Source organism: Actinia tenebrosa, unplaced genomic scaffold, assembly GCF_029948245.1.
Source record: "Actinia tenebrosa isolate PJP-AT-01 unplaced genomic scaffold, QUT_ActTen_1.0 PGA_scaffold2__45_contigs__length_23673736, whole genome shotgun sequence".
NCBI lineage: Eukaryota > Metazoa > Cnidaria > Anthozoa > Actiniaria > Actiniidae > Actinia > Actinia tenebrosa.
The window spans coordinates 23,074,714-23,093,805 of record NW_028292579.1 but is presented as its reverse complement, the minus strand read 5'-3'; the positions used below and the strand labels follow the sequence as shown (position 1 = coordinate 23,093,805).

The window sequence follows — 19,092 nt, the reverse complement described above, 5'->3', positions numbered from 1 at the left end:
ATACCCGTAAGAGTGTTGTATGCAAGCGTTCTCGTGCCATACTCGCATTAGTGTTGTATGCAAGCGTATCCTTGTATCAATTAATTGATTGATTGATTGAAATACTCGTTTATATTGGATGCGCGGTCAATTCACTATAGCTCCTTTGCTATTAGAACGTTGTCCTCCCATATACGACAATATCTATCAATGAGATAGCAATGTTTTCAAATAGTTGTCCTTTCGTGATAAAGTCCTTTCGTGACAGTCAAGGGTCATGTCATAGTATATAGTTGTCCTTTTATTTAGCGCGCGCAACCTTTTTATGAAAGTTTCATGATAAACAGCCAACAGTAGATCACCCTTTAAGTTTGTAGTTGACAGCCTTTTCAGCCTGTCGATATACATTTTTGGACTTTTAGACCTGGATTATGGACTTGGTACAGAACTATACGTCAGAGAGACGATCGCGTGTGGCATCTTCTGGCCCATCTTGTTATTACATTTTCGCAGCACAACTTGGATAGAAATCCTCTTCTCTCACAGATCAGTCTCTCTTCACTTCAATAATAGTAGGAAATTAGGTCAAGTTGTTTGCGAATATTTTCTTCACATGATTGATCGAATTTGAATTGATCCCTTAAAAGGACAAGTGGGATTATCTGTGAATCCATGAGGCAAAATTCTAAAACACTTTGAATTATCTTCTAGATGATAAGAAGTATGCACTTGCGCATCGTAGGAATGTACCCAATGCCTTTGGCATTCTAATGTGTCTTCGTCCTTGACATCGTTATTATAGTTCAAGATCATAAAAGTCATGGTGGCTATCCTATGCCATCTTTCAAAGACGTTTATTAATTAGTGAGATTTTCGAATTTATATTAAGACATCGGGGGTTATACCTTTTATCTTCCAGAGACAATGGTGAAAGCGGCGGGATGCTAACCATGAGTGGACTATCACTTTATTGATCAGTGAAGAAACTAAGTTTTGTATGATACCTCTATAATGAGCATGGTTGAATTACGATTGACTACAGGGAAGAGGAGGTCACACGTAGCGACATTTTGTGGAACAGATAATTATGAAGTAAAAAACCATTTCTGTAACTAAATAAATAAAACGTGGTCATAGCGAAGACGTTCAGTTGCAGGTTATGTTCACGCGATGAAGCAAGTTGCGCGCATTGGTTCAGAACTACTTGTGCAAAGTTGCATGCGCAAACAACGTTCCGCGCAACTGTTGTAGAGCTAGATCGGGGTCGATCCAAGTTGTAATAGACCTCTTTAGCTGGGGCGTAATATTTTCTCATTCCACCACGTGTCATTCCCGAGAGTATGATTTCTTTGTTTAACGGTCGTGCAAGAAAAGACACAAATACTACTCAAACAAGCATCTCAGTTATTCTCAAGAGAATGACACGTGGCCTGGAAATGTTATTCCTTAGATCTTATTAACCGAGCGGGAGGTCTGTACGGGATAATCTTGACCGATGTCTGTACCCGACCGAGGTCAAGATTATCCCGTACAGACCGACGAAGCTCGGTTGATAAGAGTTTTATTATATGACCACTTTTCATTGAAAAGGACAAAATGTTTTCGCCGTAAGATTAATATGCGATCGGACCGGTTAATACCGGAGAATCTAGACCAGTCCGCGATACGATCTATCCAATCAGATCGCTCGATTTGCTAGTGTCCAGGCTCTAAGTTTCACGGTCATATAATAAAACCCGATATTGACTATTCTCTACTTTCACATCCCCATAATGCCTTGCTTCTTTGGGGGTAACCAATCAAAAACCTATACCTGCTTTTATCTGTACAATACTGATTATCAAGTTATTTTTGCGTGTACAGATCATCAAGAGTTTTGGTCTTACAGAAAATGTATTATAAAATATTTGGGTTTTTACCCTCTGGTTACCCCCCAAAGACGCGAAGTATTATGGGGATGTGAAAGTAGAGAATAACTGTCATATGTAGAGATATCGAGACTTGATATTGAATGCCACATAAGCAATACCCCACCCCACTGTGTTAATTAAACAGATTCCACAGGAAGCCCAAGAAGAGAATTACTGAACAATCCAATATGGCGGCCTCCAAGAAAGAGAAGTACACACACTGAAAGATTTTCAAGGAAATTACTCGGATAAAAAAGACATATGTTGTGCAAAAAATTTGCTTCTCCTGGCAAGGTAAATATTCAATAATCTTTTATTTATAAATTTTAGAAGGTTAACCCGTTTTTTAAAATATAAAATGTAAAAAGTTATTCATGGACCAAGATACTAATCATCCAGGCTATAAACACTGCGTTTGGCCATATTCAATGCACGTTTTGTGGACCCTCTTAAAATTGTCTTGAATGCGAGGGTTTCATGGAAATATGAAAGAAATGCCGTAAATTCCATTGTGAAATAGTGTGATTTCTTTTGTATATTAAATTTGATGTAAGCCTCGCATTCAAAACAATCTTGAGAAGTGTTCCACCTAGTAGGCTATAAGTTATAGTCTTTTGTAGTGAGGTGAAAAAGTGCTGGCTTTGAAAACCAAAACACTGAATTTAACTTTAATTCAAAACTTGTTTGCATCTATATATTTGACCGACTAGTTGGATTTGACTAAAATAATTAGTCCTCATTGGCTATTGACTCCTAGGTCATTTGGGCTCGAGAACTAATTGGTAATCAGTCAATTCCAAATATCCCTATCCTCCCACTTCCTAATGTTAACCCCTGGGCATTTGATTTTTTGGGGGAAATGGGTTATTAAATTCCCCACCATTTAGGCCAATCAACTAATCAAACACCCCACCGTTCAGGTCCCACCAAGTGGACAAATGCCCCCCCCCCCTCCCCCGCAAGCATTGGAATTGACTTGTACATTTTTTTAGTTGAATTTTTAATGTTCATTAGAATCAAGGGAGGTGTAGTGGTACTGCACTGGACTCTCACCTCTGATGTCTCTTGTCTATTTTTGGATTCTATTGTGTTTTACAGTTAATCTAATTTACAGCCAAACTAAGAAAACTGTGAACACTTAAAATATGCCTATAATGTTAAACATGTTTTCTCACCAATCACGTATGACAGTTAATTAGAAATTAATTCATTCTCGCATGCGATTGGTCAGAACATGATGTTTAACATTCCAGACATATTTAAGGTGTTCAGGGTTTTTTTATTTCACTGTAAGACAAATATAAACTAAAGGAAACTGAAAAAAGTGCAAGTTGATCAACTTAAAATGGCTTAACAGAATTGAATTCATCAATGATACTAATACACTACATTTTGCATTTATTTTTTCATTTTGATTTATGCAGGTTATAATTCTAATTCAAAAGATATACACGTTACCTATCCATCATATGATAACTCCCATTACATGTTTTCTGAAAATCTCACATACAAACTTTATTTTATAGATCATTTATGTTTCTGCAACCTAAACAACCACAGTAGTCTGGCATTTTGGCTAAACCATCAATCACATTTATGATGGGACAAGCAAATTCTGATTGTCAATGATAAATGTTCCCACAGCTTGACAGACTTTTTCACATGGAAAAGAAAGATTGATATAAAAATACATGTACTTCATCCCTGATATCTCATTTCTGTTTCCAGGTGAGTTGTCCCTAGTCATAATTAAGTCCCATTCCTGCTTATCATTGTCTCTCATCCCTGATTATGATTGTCCGTCCTTCCTGTTCATGATTGTCTGTCATCTCTGGTCATAATTGTCTGTCATCCCTTGTCATGATTGTATGTCATCCCTGGTCATGATTGTCTGTTATCCCTGGTCATGATTGTCCTTCCTCCCTGGTCATGATTGTCTGTCATCCCTGGTCATAATTGTCTGTCATCCCTGGTCATGATTGTATGTCATCCCTGGTCATAATTGTCTGTCATCCCCTGTCATGATTGTATGTCATCCCTGGTCATGATTGTCTGTCATCCCTGGTCATGATTGTCCGTCATCCCTGGTCATGATTGTCCGTCATCCCTGGTCATGATTGTTTGTCATCCCTGGTCATGATTGTCTGTCATCCCTTTTCATGATTCTCTGTCATTGCTAGTCATGATTGTCTGTCATCCCTGGTCATGATTGTATGTCATCCCTGGTCATGATTGTCTGTCATCCCTGGTCATGATTGTCTGTCATCCCTGGTCATGATTGTCTGTCATCCCTGGTCATGATTTTCTGTCATTGCTAGTCATGATTGTCTGTCATCCCTGGTCATGATTTTCTGTCATTGCTAGTCATAATTGTCTGTCATCTCTAGTCATGATTGCCAGTCATTCCTGGTCATTAAAGCCTTTCATCTCTGGTCATGATTGTCTCTCATCCGTTGTCATGATTGTCTGTCATCCCTGGTCATGATTGTCTGTCATCCCTAGTCATGATTTTCTGTCATTGCTAGTCATAATTGTCTGTCATCTCTAGTCATGATTGCCAGTCATCCGTTGTCATGATTGTCTGTCATCCCTGGTCATGATTGTCTGTCATCCCTGGTCATAATTGTCTGTCATCCTTGGTCATGATTGTCTCTCATCCCTGGTCATAATTGTCTGTTATCTCTGTTCTTGATTGTCTGTCATCTCTGTTCATGATTGTCCGTCATCTCTGTTCTTGATTGTCTGTCATCCCTGGTCATGATTGTATGTCATCCGTGGTGATGATTGTCTGTCATCCCTGGTCATGATTGTTTGTTATCCCTGGTCATGATTGTTTGTTATCCCTGGTCATGATTGTCTGTCATCCCTGGTCATGATTGTTTGTTATCCCTGGTCATGATTGTTTGCCATCCTTGTTTATGATTGTTTGTCATCCCTGGTGATGATTGTCTGTCATCCTTGATCATGATTGTCCAACCTTCCTGTTCTTGATTGTCTGTCTTCCCTGTTCATAATTGTATGTCATTCCTGTTCATGATTGTTTGTCATCCCTGGTCATGATTGTCTGTCATCCCTGGTCATGATTGTATGTCATCCCTGGTCATGATTGTCTGTCATCCCTGGTCATAATTGTCTGTCATTGCTGGTCATGATTGTATGTCATCCCTGGTCATAATTGTCTGTCATCCCTGGTCATGATTGTCTGTCATCCCTAGTCATGATTGTTTGTTATCCCTCGTCATGATTGTTTGCCATCCTTGTTTATGATTGTTTGTCATCCATGGTCATGATTGTCTGTCATCCTTGATCATGATTGTATGTCATTCCTGTTCATAATTGTATGTCATTCCTGTTCATGATTGTCTGTCATCCCTGGTTATGATTGTCTGTCATCCCTTGTTATGATTGTTTGCCATCCTTGTTTATGATTGTTTGTCATCCCTGGTCATGATTGTCTGTCATCCTTGATCATGATTGTCCGTCCTTCCTGTTGTTGATTGTCTGTCATCCCTGGTCATGATTGTTTGTTATCCCTGGTCATGATTGTTTGCCATCCTTGTTTATGATTGTTTGTCATCCCTGGTGATGATTGTCTGTCATCCTTGATCATGATTGTATTTCATCCTTGATCATGATTGTCCAACCTTCCAGTTCTTGATTGTCTGTCTTCCCTGTTCATAATTGTATGTCATTCCTGTTCATGATTGTTTGTCATCCCTGGTCATGATTGTCTGTCATCGCTGGTCATGATTGTATGTCATCCTTGGTTATGATTGTCTGTCATCATTGGTCATGATTGTCCGTCATCCGTGGTGATTGTCTGTCATCCCTGGTTATGATTGTTTGTTATCCCTGGTCATGATTGTTTGCCATCCTTGTTTATGATTGTTTGTCATCCCTGGTGATGATTGTCTGTCATCCTTGATCATGATTGTCCAACCTTCCTGTTCTTGATTGTCTGTCTTCCCTGTTCATAATTGTATGTCATTCCTGTTCATGATTGTTTGTCATCCCTGGTCATGATTGTCTGTCATCCCTGGTCATGATGGTATGTCATCCCTGGTCATGATTGTCTGTCATCCCTGGTCATAATTGTCTGTCATTGCTGGTCATGATTGTATGTCATCCCTGGTCATAATTGTCTGTCATCCCTGGTCATGATTGTCTGTCATCCCTAGTCATGATTGTTTGTTATCCCTGGTCATGATTGTTTGCCATCCTTGTTTATGATTGTTTGTCATCCATGGTCATGATTGTCTGTCATCCTTGATCATGATTGTATGTCATTCCTGTTCATAATTGTATGTCATTCCTGTTCATGATTGTCTGTCATCCCTGGTTATGATTGTCTGTCATCCCTGGTTATGATTGTTTGCCATCCTTGTTTATGATTGTTTGTCATCCCTGGTCATGATTGTCTGTCATCCTTGATCATGATTGTCCGTCCTTCCTGTTGTTGATTGTCTGTCATCCCTGGTCATGATTGTTTGTTATCCCTGGTCATGATTGTTTGCCATCCTTGTTTATGATTGTTTGTCATCCCTGGTGATGATTGTCTGTCATCCTTGATCATGATTGTATTTCATCCTTGATCATGATTGTCCAACCTTCCAGTTCTTGATTGTCTGTCTTCCCTGTTCATAATTGTATGTCATTCCTGTTCATGATTGTTTGTCATCCCTGGTCATGATTGTCTGTCATCGCTGGTCATGATTGTATGTCATCCTTGGTTATGATTGTCTGTCATCATTGGTCATGATTGTCCGTCATCCGTGGTGATTGTCTGTCATCCCTGGTTATGATTGTTTGTTATCCCTGGTCATGATTGTCTATCATCCCTGGTCATGATTGTCTGTCATCCCTGGTCATGATTGTTTGTTATCCCTGGTCATGATTGTCTGTCATCCCTGGTCATGATTGTCTGTTATCTCTGTTCTTGATTGTCTGTCATCTCTATTCATGATTGTCCGTCATCTTTGTTCTTGATTGTCTGTCATCTCTGGTCATGATTGTATGTCATCCTTGGTTATGATTGTCTGTCATCCCTGGTCATGATTGTTTGTTATCCCTGGTCATGGTTGTTTGCCATCCTTGTTTATGATTGTTTGTCATCCCTGGTGATGATTGTCTGTCATCCTTGATCATGATTGTATGTCATTCCTGTTCATAATTGTATGTCATTCCTGTTCATGATTGTCTGTCATCCCTGGTCATGATTGTCTGTCATCCCTTGTTATGATTGTTTGCCATCCTTGTTTATGATTGTTTGTCATCCCTGGTCATGATTGTCTGTCATCATTGATCATAATTGTCCGTCCTTCCTGTTGTTGATTGTCTGTCATCCCTGGTCATGACTGTATGTGATCCTTGGTTATGATTGTCTGTCATCCCTGGTCATGATTGTTTGTTATCCCTGGTCATGATTGTTTGCCATCCTTGTTTATGATTGTTTGTCATCCCTGGTGATGATTGTCTGTTATCCTTGATCATGATTGTCCAACCTTCCTGTTCTTGATTGTCTGTCTTCCCTGTTCATAATTGTATGTCATTCCTGTTCATGATTGTTTGTCATCCCTGGTCATGATTGTCTGTCATCCCTGGTCATAATTGTCTGTCATCTCTGGTCATGATTGTCTGTTATCTCTGGTCATGATTGTATGTCATCCCTGGTCATGATTGTCTGTCATCCCTGGTCATGATTGTCTGTCATCCCTGGTCATGATTGTATGTCATCCCTGGTCATAATGGTCTGTCATCGCTGGTCATGATTGTATGTCATCCTTGGTTATGATTGTCTGTCATCATTGTTCATGATTGTCCGTCATCCGTGGTGATTGTCTGTCATCCCTGGTTATGATTGTTTGTTATCCCTGGTCATGATTGTCTGTCATCCCTGGTCATGATTGTTTGTTATCCCTGGTCATGATTGTCTGTCATCCCTGGTCATGATTGTATGTCATCCTTGGTTATGATTGTCTGTCATCATTGGTCATGATTGTCCGTCATCCGTGGTGATTGTCTGTCATCCCTGGTTATGATTGTTTGTTATCCCTGGTCATGATTGTCTGTCATCCCTGGTCATGATTGTCTGTCATCCCTGGTCATGATTGTTTGTCATCCCTGGTCATGATTATCTGTCATCCCTGGTCATGATTGTCCGTCATCCATGGTGATTGTCTTTCATCACTGGTTATGATTGTTTGTCATCCCTGGTCATGATTGTCTGTCATCCTTGATCATGATTGTATGTCATTCCTGTTCATAATTGTATGTCATTCCTGTTCATGATTGTCTGTCATCCCTGGTCATGATTGTCTGTCATCCTTGATCATGATTGTATGTCATTCCTGGTCATGATTGTTTGTCATTCCTGTTCATGATTGTCTGTCATCCCTGTTCATGATTGTCTGTCATCCCTGGTCATGATTGTCTGTCATCCCTGGTTATGATTGTCTGTCATCCCTGGTCATGATTGTCCGTCATCCCTGGTCATGATTTTCTGTCATCCCTGGTGATTGTCTGTCATCCCTGGTCATGATTGTTTGTTATCCCTGGTTATGATTGTCTGTCATCCCTGCTCATGATTGTCTGTCATCCCTGGTCATGATTGTATGTCATCCCTGGTCATTATTGTCTGTCATCCCTGGTCATGATTGTATGTCATCCTTGGTTATGATTGTCTGTCATCATTGTTCATGATTGTCCATCATCCGTAGTGATTGTCTGTCATCCCTGGTTATGATTGTCTGTCATCCCTGGTCATGATTGTTTGTTATCCCTGGTCATGATTGTCTGTCATCCCTGGTCATGATTGTCTGTTATCTCTGTTCTTGATTGTCTGTCATCTCTATTCATGATTGTCCGTCATCTTTGTTCTTGATTGTCTGTCATCTCTGGTCATGATTGTATGTCATCCTTGGTTATGATTGTCTGTCATCCCTGGTCATGATTGTTTGTTATCCCTGGTCATGGTTGTTTGCCATCCTTGTTTATGATTGTTTGTCATCCCTGGTGATGATTGTCTGTCATCCTTGATCATGATTGTATGTCACTTCCTGTTCATTAATTGTATGTCATTCCTGTTCATGATTGTCTGTCATCCCTGGTCATGATTGTCTGTCATCCCTTGTTATGATTGTTTGCCATCCTTGTTTATGATTGTTTGTCATCCCTGGTCATGATTGTCTGTCATCATTGATCATGATTGTCCGTCCTTCCTGTTGTTGATTGTCTGTCATCCCTGGTCATGACTGTATGTGATCCTTGGTTATGATTGTCTGTCATCCCTGGTCATAATTGTCTGTCATCCCTCTTTATTATTGTGTGTCATCCCTGGTGATTGTCTGTCATCCCTGGTCATGATTGTTTGTTATCCCTGGTCATGATTGTTTGCCATCCTTGTTTATGATTGTTTGTCATCCCTGGTCATGATTGTCTGTCATCCTTGATCATGATAGTCCGTCCTTCCGGTTCTTGATTGTCTGTCATCCCTGGTCATGATTGTATGTGATCCTTGGTTATGATTGTCTGTCATCCCTGGTCTTGATTGTTTGTTATCGCTGGTCATTATTGTTTGCCATCCTTGTTTATGATTGTTTGTCATCCCTGGTGATGATTGTCTGTCATCCTTGATCATGATTGTATGTCATTCCTGTTAATAATTGTATGTCATTCCTGTTCATGATTGTCTGTCATCCCTGGTCATGATTGTCTGTCATCCCTGGTTATGATTGTTTGCCATCCTTGTTTATGATTGTTTGTCATCCCTGGTCATGATTGTTTGTCATCCTTGATCATGATTGTCCATCCTTCCTGTTGTTGATTGTCTGTCATCCCTGGTCATGATTGTATGTGATCCTTGGTTATGATTGTCTGTCATCCCTGGTCATGATTGTTTGTTATCCCTGGTCATGATTGTTTGCCATCCTTCTTTATGATTGTTTGTCATCCCTGGTGATGATTGTCTGTCATCCTTGATCATGATTGTCCAACCTTCCTGTTCTTGATTGTCTGTCTTCCCTGTTCATAATTGTATGTCATTCCTGTTCATGATTGTTTGTCATCCCTGGTCATGATTGTCTGTCATCCCTGGTCATGATTGTCTGTCATCCCTTGTTATGATTGTCTGTCATCCCTGGTTATGATTGTCTGTCATCCCTGGTCATGATTGTCTGTCATCCGTGGTGATTGTCTGTCATCCCTGGTCATGATTGTTTGTTATCCCTGGTCTTGATTGTTTGTCATCGCTGGTCATGATTGTTTGTCATCCCTTGTGATGATTGTCTTTCATCACTGGTCATAATTGTCTGTCATCCCTGGTCATGATTGTTTGTTATCCCTGGTCATGATTGTTTGCCATCCTTGTTTATGATTGTTTGTCATCCCTGGTCATGATTGTCTGTCATCCTTGATCATGATTGTCCAACCTTCCTGTTCTTGATTGTCTGTCTTCCCTGGTCATGATTGTATGTCATCCTTGGTTATGATTGTCTGTCATCCCTGGTCATGATTGTTTGTTATCCCTGGTCATGATTGTTTGCCTTCCTTGTTTATGATTGTTTGTCATCCCTGGTGATGATTGTCTGTCATCCTTGATCATGATTGTCCAACCTTCCTGTTCTTGATTGTCTGTCTTCCCTGTTCATAATTGTATGTCATTCCTGTTCATGATTGTTTGTCATCCCTGGTCATGATTGTCTGTCATCGCTGGTCATGATTGTATGTCATCCTTGGTTATGATTGTCTTTCATCATTGGTCATGATTGTCCGTCATCCGTGGTGATTGTCTGTCATCCCTGGTTATGATTGTTTGTTATCCCTGGTCATGATTGTTTGCCATCCTTGTTTATGATTGTTTGTCATCCCTGGTGATGATTGTCTGTCATCCTTGATCATGATTGTATGTCATCCTTGGTTATGATTGTCTGTCATCATTGTTCATGATTGTCCTTCATCCGTAGTGATTGTCTGTCATCCCTGGTTATGATTGTTTGTTATCCCTGGTCATGATTGTCTGTCATTCCTGGTCATGATTGTTTGTCATCCCTGGTCATGATTGTCTGTCATCCCTGGTCGTGATTGTATGTCATCCTTGGTTATGATTGTCTGTCATCATTGGTCATGATTGTCCGTCATCCGTGGTGATTGTCTGTCATCTCTGGTTATGATTGTTTGTCATCCCTGGTCATGATTGTCTGTCATCCTTGATCATGATTGTATGTCATTCCTGTTCATAATTGTATGTCATTCCTGTTCATGATTGTCTGTCATCCCTGGTCATGATTGTCTGTCATCCTTGATCATGATTGTATGTCATTCCTGTTCATAATTGTATGTCATTCCTGTTCATGATTGTCTGTCATCCCTGGTCATGATTTTCTGTCATCCCTGGTTATGATTGTTTGTCATCCTTGTTTATGATTGTTTGTCATCCCTGGTCATGATTGTCTGTCATCCTTGATCATGATTGTCCGTCCTTCCTGTTGTTGATTGTCTGTCTTCCCTGTTCATAATTGTATGTTATTCCTGTTCATAATTGTCTGTCAATCCTGTTCATGATTGTCTGTCATCCCTGGTCATAATTGTCTGTCATCCCTCTTTATTATTGTGTGTCATCCCTGGTGATTGTCTGTCATCCCTGGTCATGATTGTTTGTTATCCCTGGTCATGATTGTTTGCCATCCTTGTTTATGATTGTTTGTCATCCCTGGTCATGATTGTCTGTCATCCTTGATCATGATAGTCCGTCCTTCCGGTTCTTGATTGTCTGTCATCCCTGGTCATGATTGTATGTGATCCTTGGTTATGATTGTCTGTCATCCCTGGTCTTGATTGTTTGTTATCGCTGGTCATTATTGTTTGCCATCCTTGTTTATGATTGTTTGTCATCCCTGGTGATGATTGTCTGTCATCCTTGATCATGATTGTATGTCATTGCTGTTCATAATTGTATGTCATTCCTGTTCATGATTGTCTGTCATCCCTGGTCATGATTGTCTGTCATCCCTGGTTATGATTGTTTGCCATCCTTGTGTATGATTGTTTGTCATCCCTGGTCATGATTGTTTGTCATCCATGGTCATGATTGTCCATCCTTCCTGTTGTTGATTGTCTGTCATCCCTGGTCATGATTGTATGTGATCCTTGGTTATGATTGTCTGTCATCCCTGGTCATGATTGTTTGTTATCCCTGGTCATGATTGTTTGCCATCCTTCTTTATGATTGTTTGTCATCCCTGGTGATGATTGTCTGTCATCCTTGATCATGATTGTCCAACCTTCCTGTTCTTGATTGTCTGTCTTCCCTGTTCATAATTGTATGTCATTCCTGTTCATGATTGTTTGTCATCCCTGGTCATGATTGTCTGTCATCCCTGGTCATGATTGTCTGTCATCCCTTGTTATGATTGTCTGTCATCCCTGGTTATGATTGTCTGTCATCCCTGGTCATGATTGTCTGTCATCCGTGGTGATTGTCTGTCATCCCTGGTCATGATTGTTTGTTATCCCTGGTCTTGATTGTTTGTCATCGCTGGTCATGATTGTTTGTCATCCCTGGTGATGATTGTCTTTCATCACTGGTCATAATTGTCTGTCATCCCTGGTCATGATTGTTTGTAATCCCTGGTCATGATTGTTTGCCATCCTTGTTTATGATTGTTTGTCATCCCTGGTCATGATTGTCTGTCATCCTTGATCATGATTGTCCAACCTTCCTGTTCTTGATTGTCTGTCTTCCCTGGTCATGATTGTATGTCATCCTTGGTTATGATTGTCTGTCATCCCTGGTCATGATTGTTTGTTATCCCTGGTCATGATTGTTTGCCTTCCTTGTTTATGATTGTTTGTCATCCCTGGTGATGATTGTCTGTCATCCTTGATCATGATTGTCCAACCTTCCTGTTCTTGATTGTCTGTCTTCCCTGTTCATAATTGTATGTCATTCCTGTTCATGATTGTTTGTCATCCCTGGTCATGATTGTCTGTCATACCTGGTCATGATTGTCTGTCATCCCTGGTTATGATTGTCTGTCATCCCTGGTCATGATTGTCTGTCATCCCTGGTGATTGTCTGTCATCCTTGGTCATGATTGTTTGATATCCCTGGTTATGATTGTTTGTCATCCCTGGTCATGATTGTCTGTCATCCCTGGTCATGATTGTATGTCATCCCTGGTCATAATTGTCTGTCATCCCTGGTCATGATTGTATGTCATCCTTGGTTATGATTGTCTGTCATCATTGTTCATGATTGTCCATCATCCGTAGTGATTGTCTGTCATCCCTGGTCATGATTGTTTGTTATCCCTGGTCATGATTGTCTGTCATTCCTGGTCATGATTGTTTGTCATCCCTGGTCATGATTGTCTGTCATCCCTGTTCATGATTGTATGTCATCCTTGGTTATGATTGTCTGTCATCATTGGTCATGATTGTCCGTCATCCGTGGTGATTGTCTGTCATCCCTGGTTATGATTGTTTGTTATCCCTGGTCTTGATTGTCTGTCATCCCTGGTCATGATTGTTTGTCATCCCTGGTCATGATTGTCTGTCATCCTTGATCATGATTGTATGTCATTCCTGTTCATAATTGTATGTCATTCCTGTTCATGATTGTCTGTCATCCCTGGTCATGATTGTCTGTCATCCTTGATCATGATTGTATGTCATTCCTGTTCATAATTGTATGTCATTCCTGTTCATGATTGTCTGTCATCCCTGGTCATGATTGTCTGTCATCCCTGGTTATGATTGTTTGCCATCCTTGTTTATGATTGTTTGTCATCCCTGGTCATGATTGTTTGTCATCCTTGATCATGATTGTCCATCCTTCCTGTTGTTGATTGTCTGTCATCCCTGGTTATGATTGTATGTGATCCTTGGTTATGATTGTCTGTCATCCCTGGTCATGATTGTTTGTTATCCCTGGTCATGATTGTTTGCCATCCTTGTTTATGATTGTTTGTCATCCCTGGTGATGATTGTCTGTCATCCTTGATCATGATTGTCCAACCTTCCTGTTCTTGATTGTCTGTCTTCCCTGTTCATAATTGTATGTCATTCCTGTTCATGATTGTTTGTCATCCCTGGTCATGATTGTCTGTCATCCCTGGTCATGATTGTCTGTCATCCCTCTTTATTATTGTGTGTCATCCGTGGTGATTGTCTGTCATCCCTGGTCATGATTGTTTGTCATCCCTGGTGATGATTGTCTTTCATCACTGGTCATAATTGTCTTTCATCCCTGGTCATGATTGTCCGTCATCCGTGGTGATTGTCTTTCATCCCTGGTTATGATTGTTTGTCATCTCTAGTCATCATTGTCTGCCATTCCTGATCATGATTGTCTGTCATCCCTGGTCATGATTGTTTGTCATCCCTGGTCATGATTTTCTTTCATCTCTGGTCATAATTGTCTGTCATCCCCGGTCATGATTGTCCGTCATCCGTGGTGATTGTCTTTCATCACTGGTTATGATTGTCTGTCATCTCTGGTCATGATTATTTTTCATCCCATGTAATGAATGTTAGTCATCCATGGTCATGATTGTCTGTCATCTCTGGTCATCATTGTCTGTCATTCCTGATCGTGATTGTCTATCATCCCTGATCATGATTGTCTGTCATCCCTCTTTATTATTGTGTGTCATCCCTGGTGATTGTCTGTCATCCCTTGTCATGATTGTTTGTTATCCCTGGTCATGATTGTTTGTTATCCCTGGTCATGATTGTTTGTCATCCCTGGTGATGATTGTCTTTCATCTCTGGTCATAATTGTCTGTCATCATTGTTCATGATTTTCTGTCATCCCTGGTGATTGTCTTTCATCCCTGGTTTTGATTGTCTGTCATCCCTGGTCATGATTGTCTGTCATCCCTCTTTATTATTGTGTGTCATCCCTGGTGATTGTCTGTCATCCCTGGTCATGATTGTTTGTTATCCCTGGTCATGATTGTTTGTTATCTCTGGTCATGATTGTTTGTCATCCCTGGTGATGATTGTCTTTCATCACTGGTCATAATTGTCTGTCATCCCTGGTCATGATTGTCCGTCATCCGTGGTGATTGTCTTTCATCCTGGGTTATGATTGTCTGTCATCTCTGGTCATCATTGTCTGCCATTCCTGATAATGATTGTCTGTCATCCCTGGTCATGATTGTTTGTCATCCCTGGTCATGATTGTCTTTCATCTCTGGTCATAATTGTCTGTCATCCCTGGTCATGATTGTCCGTCATCCGTGGTGATTGTCTTTCATCACTGGTTATGATTGTCTGTCATATCTGGTCATGTTTGTCTGTCATCCCTGGTCATGATTGTCTGTCATATCTGGTCATGATTGTCTCATTCCTGGTCATGATTGTCTGTCATCTCTGGTCATGATTGTCTTTCATCCCTGGTTATGATTGTCTGTCATCTCTGGTCATGATTGTCTGTTATCTCTGTTCTTGATTGTATGTCATCCCTGGTCATGATTAACTGCCATCCCTTGTCATGATTGTCTGTCATCCCTGGTCATGATTGTCTGTCATCCCTCTTTATTATTGTGTGTCATCCCTGGTGATTGTCTGTCATCCCTGGTCATGATTGTTTGTTATCCCTGGTCATGATTGTTTGTTATCCCTGGTCATGATTGTTTGTCATCCCTGGTGATGATTGTCTTTCATCTCTGGTCATAATTGTCTGTCATCCCTGGTCATGATTTTCCGTCATCCGTGGTGATTGTCTTTCATCCCTGGTTTTGATTGTCTGTCATCCCTGGTTATGATTGTCTGTCATCCCTCTTTATTATTGTGTGTCATCCCTGGTGATTGTCTGTCATCCTTGGTCATGATTGTTTGTTATCCCTGGTCATGATTGTTTGTCATCCCTGGTCATGATTGTCTGTCATCCCTGGTGATGATTGTCTTTCATCACTGGTCATAATTGTCTGTCATCCCTGGTTATGATTGTTCGTCATCCGTGGTGATTGTCTTTCATCCCTGGTTATGATTGTCTGTCATCTCTGGTCATCATAGTCTGCCATTCCTGATCATGATTGTCTGTCATCCCTGGTCATGATTGTTTGTCATCCCTGGTCATGATTGTCTTTCATCTCTGGTCATAATTGTCTGTCATCCCTGGTCATGATTGTCCGTCATCCATGGTGATTGTCTTTCATCACTGGTTATGATTGTCTGTCATCTCTGGTCATGATTATTTTTCATCCCATGTAATGAATGTTAGTCATCCATGTTCATGATTGTCTGTCATCTCTGGTCATCATTGTCTGTCATTCCTGATCGTGATTGTCTATCATCCCTGATCATGATTGTCTGTCATATCTGGTCATGTTTGTCTGTCATCCCTGGTCATGATTGTCTGTCATATCTGGTCATGATTGTCTCATTCCTGGTCATGATTGTCTGTCATATCTGGTCATTATTGTCTGTCATCCTAGGTCATCATTGTTGTCATCACTGGTCATCATTGTTTGTCATCCCTGGTCATGATTGTCTGTCATCTCTGGTCATGATTGTCTTTCATTCCAGGTCATGATTGTCTGTCATATCTGGTCATGATTGTCTGTCATCCTAGGTCATCATTGTCTGTCATCACTGGTCATCATTGTTTGTCATCCCTGGTCATGATTGTCTGTTATCTCTGGTCATCATTGTCTTTCATCCCTGGTTGTGATTGTCTGTCATCTCTGGTCATGATTGTTTGTCGTCTTTGGTCATGATTGTTTGTCATCTCTGGTCATGATTGTTTGTCATCTCTGGTCATGATTGTTTGTCATCTCTGGTCATGATTGTTTTTCATCTCTGGTCATGATTGTTTGTCATCTTTGGTCATGATTGTTTTGTTATCACTGGTCATGATTGTTTGTCATCTCTGGTCATGATTGTCTGTCATCCCTGGTCATGATTGTCTGTCATCTTTGGTCATGTGATATTTATGATATTTAAAGTTTTTTTTTGTGAAATCTATTTCCTGTCTTCAGGTTGTCTGGGTTTCCTTGTTTAATGGATGGAGAAGTCTATGAACGCTAGAAGTTTTGGACAGGTTTATCTTTGTGTGTGTGTGTAAAGCCATTATTGGGTTAGGAACTGTACATTATGAATGTGGATACAGCTTTACATGTTTAAAACGATTGGTGTATGTATTCCTGTAGTCATCCTATAGCTGTGTTATAATAAGGATTTTACATCTGTATTGTCGTCTGTGTTGTACATGCACGTGATGATTGTACATCTGGTTTGTACATGTACGTGATGATTGTGCATCTGTGTTGTACATGCACGTGATGATTGTGCATCTGTGTTGTACATGTACGTGATGATTGTGCATCTGTGTTGCACATGTACGTGATGATTGTACATCTGTGTTGTACATGTACGTGATGATGTGCATCTGTGTTGCTCATGTACGTGATGATTGTACATCTGTGTTGCACATGTACGTGATGATTGTACATCTGTGTTGTACATGTACGTGATGATTGTACATCTGTGTTGTACATGTACGTGATGATTGTACATCTGTGTTGTACATGTACGTGATGATTGTACATCTGTGTTGTACATGTACGTGATGATTTTACATCTGTGTTGCTCATGTACGTGATGATTGTACATCTGTGTTGCACATGTACGTGATGATTGTACATCTGTGTTGTACATGTACGTGATGATTGTACATCTGTGTTGTACATGTACGTGATGATTGTGTATCTGTGTTGTACATGTACGTGATGATTGTACATCTGTGTTGTACATGTACGTGATGATTGTACATCTGTGTTATACATGTACGTGATGATTGTGCATCTGTGTTGTACATGTACGTGATGATTGTACATCTGTGTTGTACATGTACGTGTTGATTATACATCTGTGTTGTACATGTACGTGATGATTGTGCATCTGTGTTGTACATGTACGTGATGATTGTACATGTGTGATAAAGTATAACAATAATAAAATGAAAATAGAATTTATGACTTGCACTAGTATTGTTTGTATGGCCATGATACTTGGTTTATAGTTTTTCATTTAACGATTTTGATTCTATATATTGCTACCTTTTCTAGTATGTACTATGCTTTCCTATGCTGCCCCTCCCCTCCCCCTCCCCTCCTATGATGCCCCACCCTCCCCCTCCACAACCGTCCTATCCTGTCTTGTTCGAGAAAACGGAAGAAAACTAAAGGAGATTGAAATATGGATGGTCTAACAGGTACATATTTATTTGTTTTTTACTTACTTGAAAGTAATTGTTTTAGCTAAATACGTTCCTACAAATATAAGCAAAACACGTTGAAAGCCCGGCCGCTTATTTCATGTCTAAAAAAGACGTGTGATCAGGAATTCTGCTTTGAAATATCAACAATAATCTTCAATCATAATGGCTTTTTCATTGTCCAAATTATTTGGGCATTGACTTTTAACCCGAAAATATTTGGGTCTCATGGGGCGCGTTTGTATAGGAGCGAACGCGTTATTTGTCAGTCAAAATAGTTTGAATATCGAGTCAAAACATCTTCACTGTAGAAAATAAACCAAGAAAATACATGCTGTGCAGCTTCTACAGCTTCTGTAACGAAGGATGAAAGGTAAGGTTGATGCTCAATCGCATGGATGAACATAATGACAGGATTTTAGAGAAACGTAGGTCTTGTTACCAGCTTCCTAAGAAGTTTACAAAGTGCTTTAATTTGGCTGATGTTTACGATCAGTGTGATCATTTGTTTTTTCGCGGTTGTTGAAAAGAATTTCTACAGCTTATGTTTGTGTAAATCATTTATTCGTAGCTTGATTTTTTCTAGCATTAATGTAAATTTTGCTCTAATTTTTTCGCATCTCATTCAACAATTTGCATTATTGCGGGCTTCCTGTGGTATTCTTTCGCTTGACAGCTTGCACAGGAAGCCCAAATAAGGTTTATTTTAACTCGTTTTCCCCCCTACATTACCAAATCATTGAGAAATTTTGTTAGGCCTACATATGGCGCGTATACAGATCTATTAAATTACTTGATTTCATTGGAAAAGAAGTTAAAAACCTCCCGTAATAGAGAAAATGCGGAAAACACTATACCGCTGACCAAACCCTGTTTTCCACAAATATTTCGACCCCTATAAAATGTTTTATATACTTCTAATCAATAAAAAGAGTTCAGAACCATGTTGACGTGGTCTATAGCTTTCCAACAAGGTGTGTTTTG

At 40.0% G+C, this 19,092-nt stretch overlaps 1 long non-coding RNA gene across 1 annotated transcript; it reads left to right on the top strand.

The window, feature by feature from the left end:
* Positions 1-2,045: 2,045 nt before the first annotated feature.
* Positions 2,046-17,866, top strand: LOC148909629 (uncharacterized). Its single transcript, XR_016120361.1, has 3 exons — positions 2,046-2,183; positions 3,416-3,617; positions 16,871-17,866. It is a non-coding gene; the product is annotated as an uncharacterized LOC148909629 (long non-coding RNA).
* Positions 17,867-19,092: the final 1,226 nt, after the last annotated feature.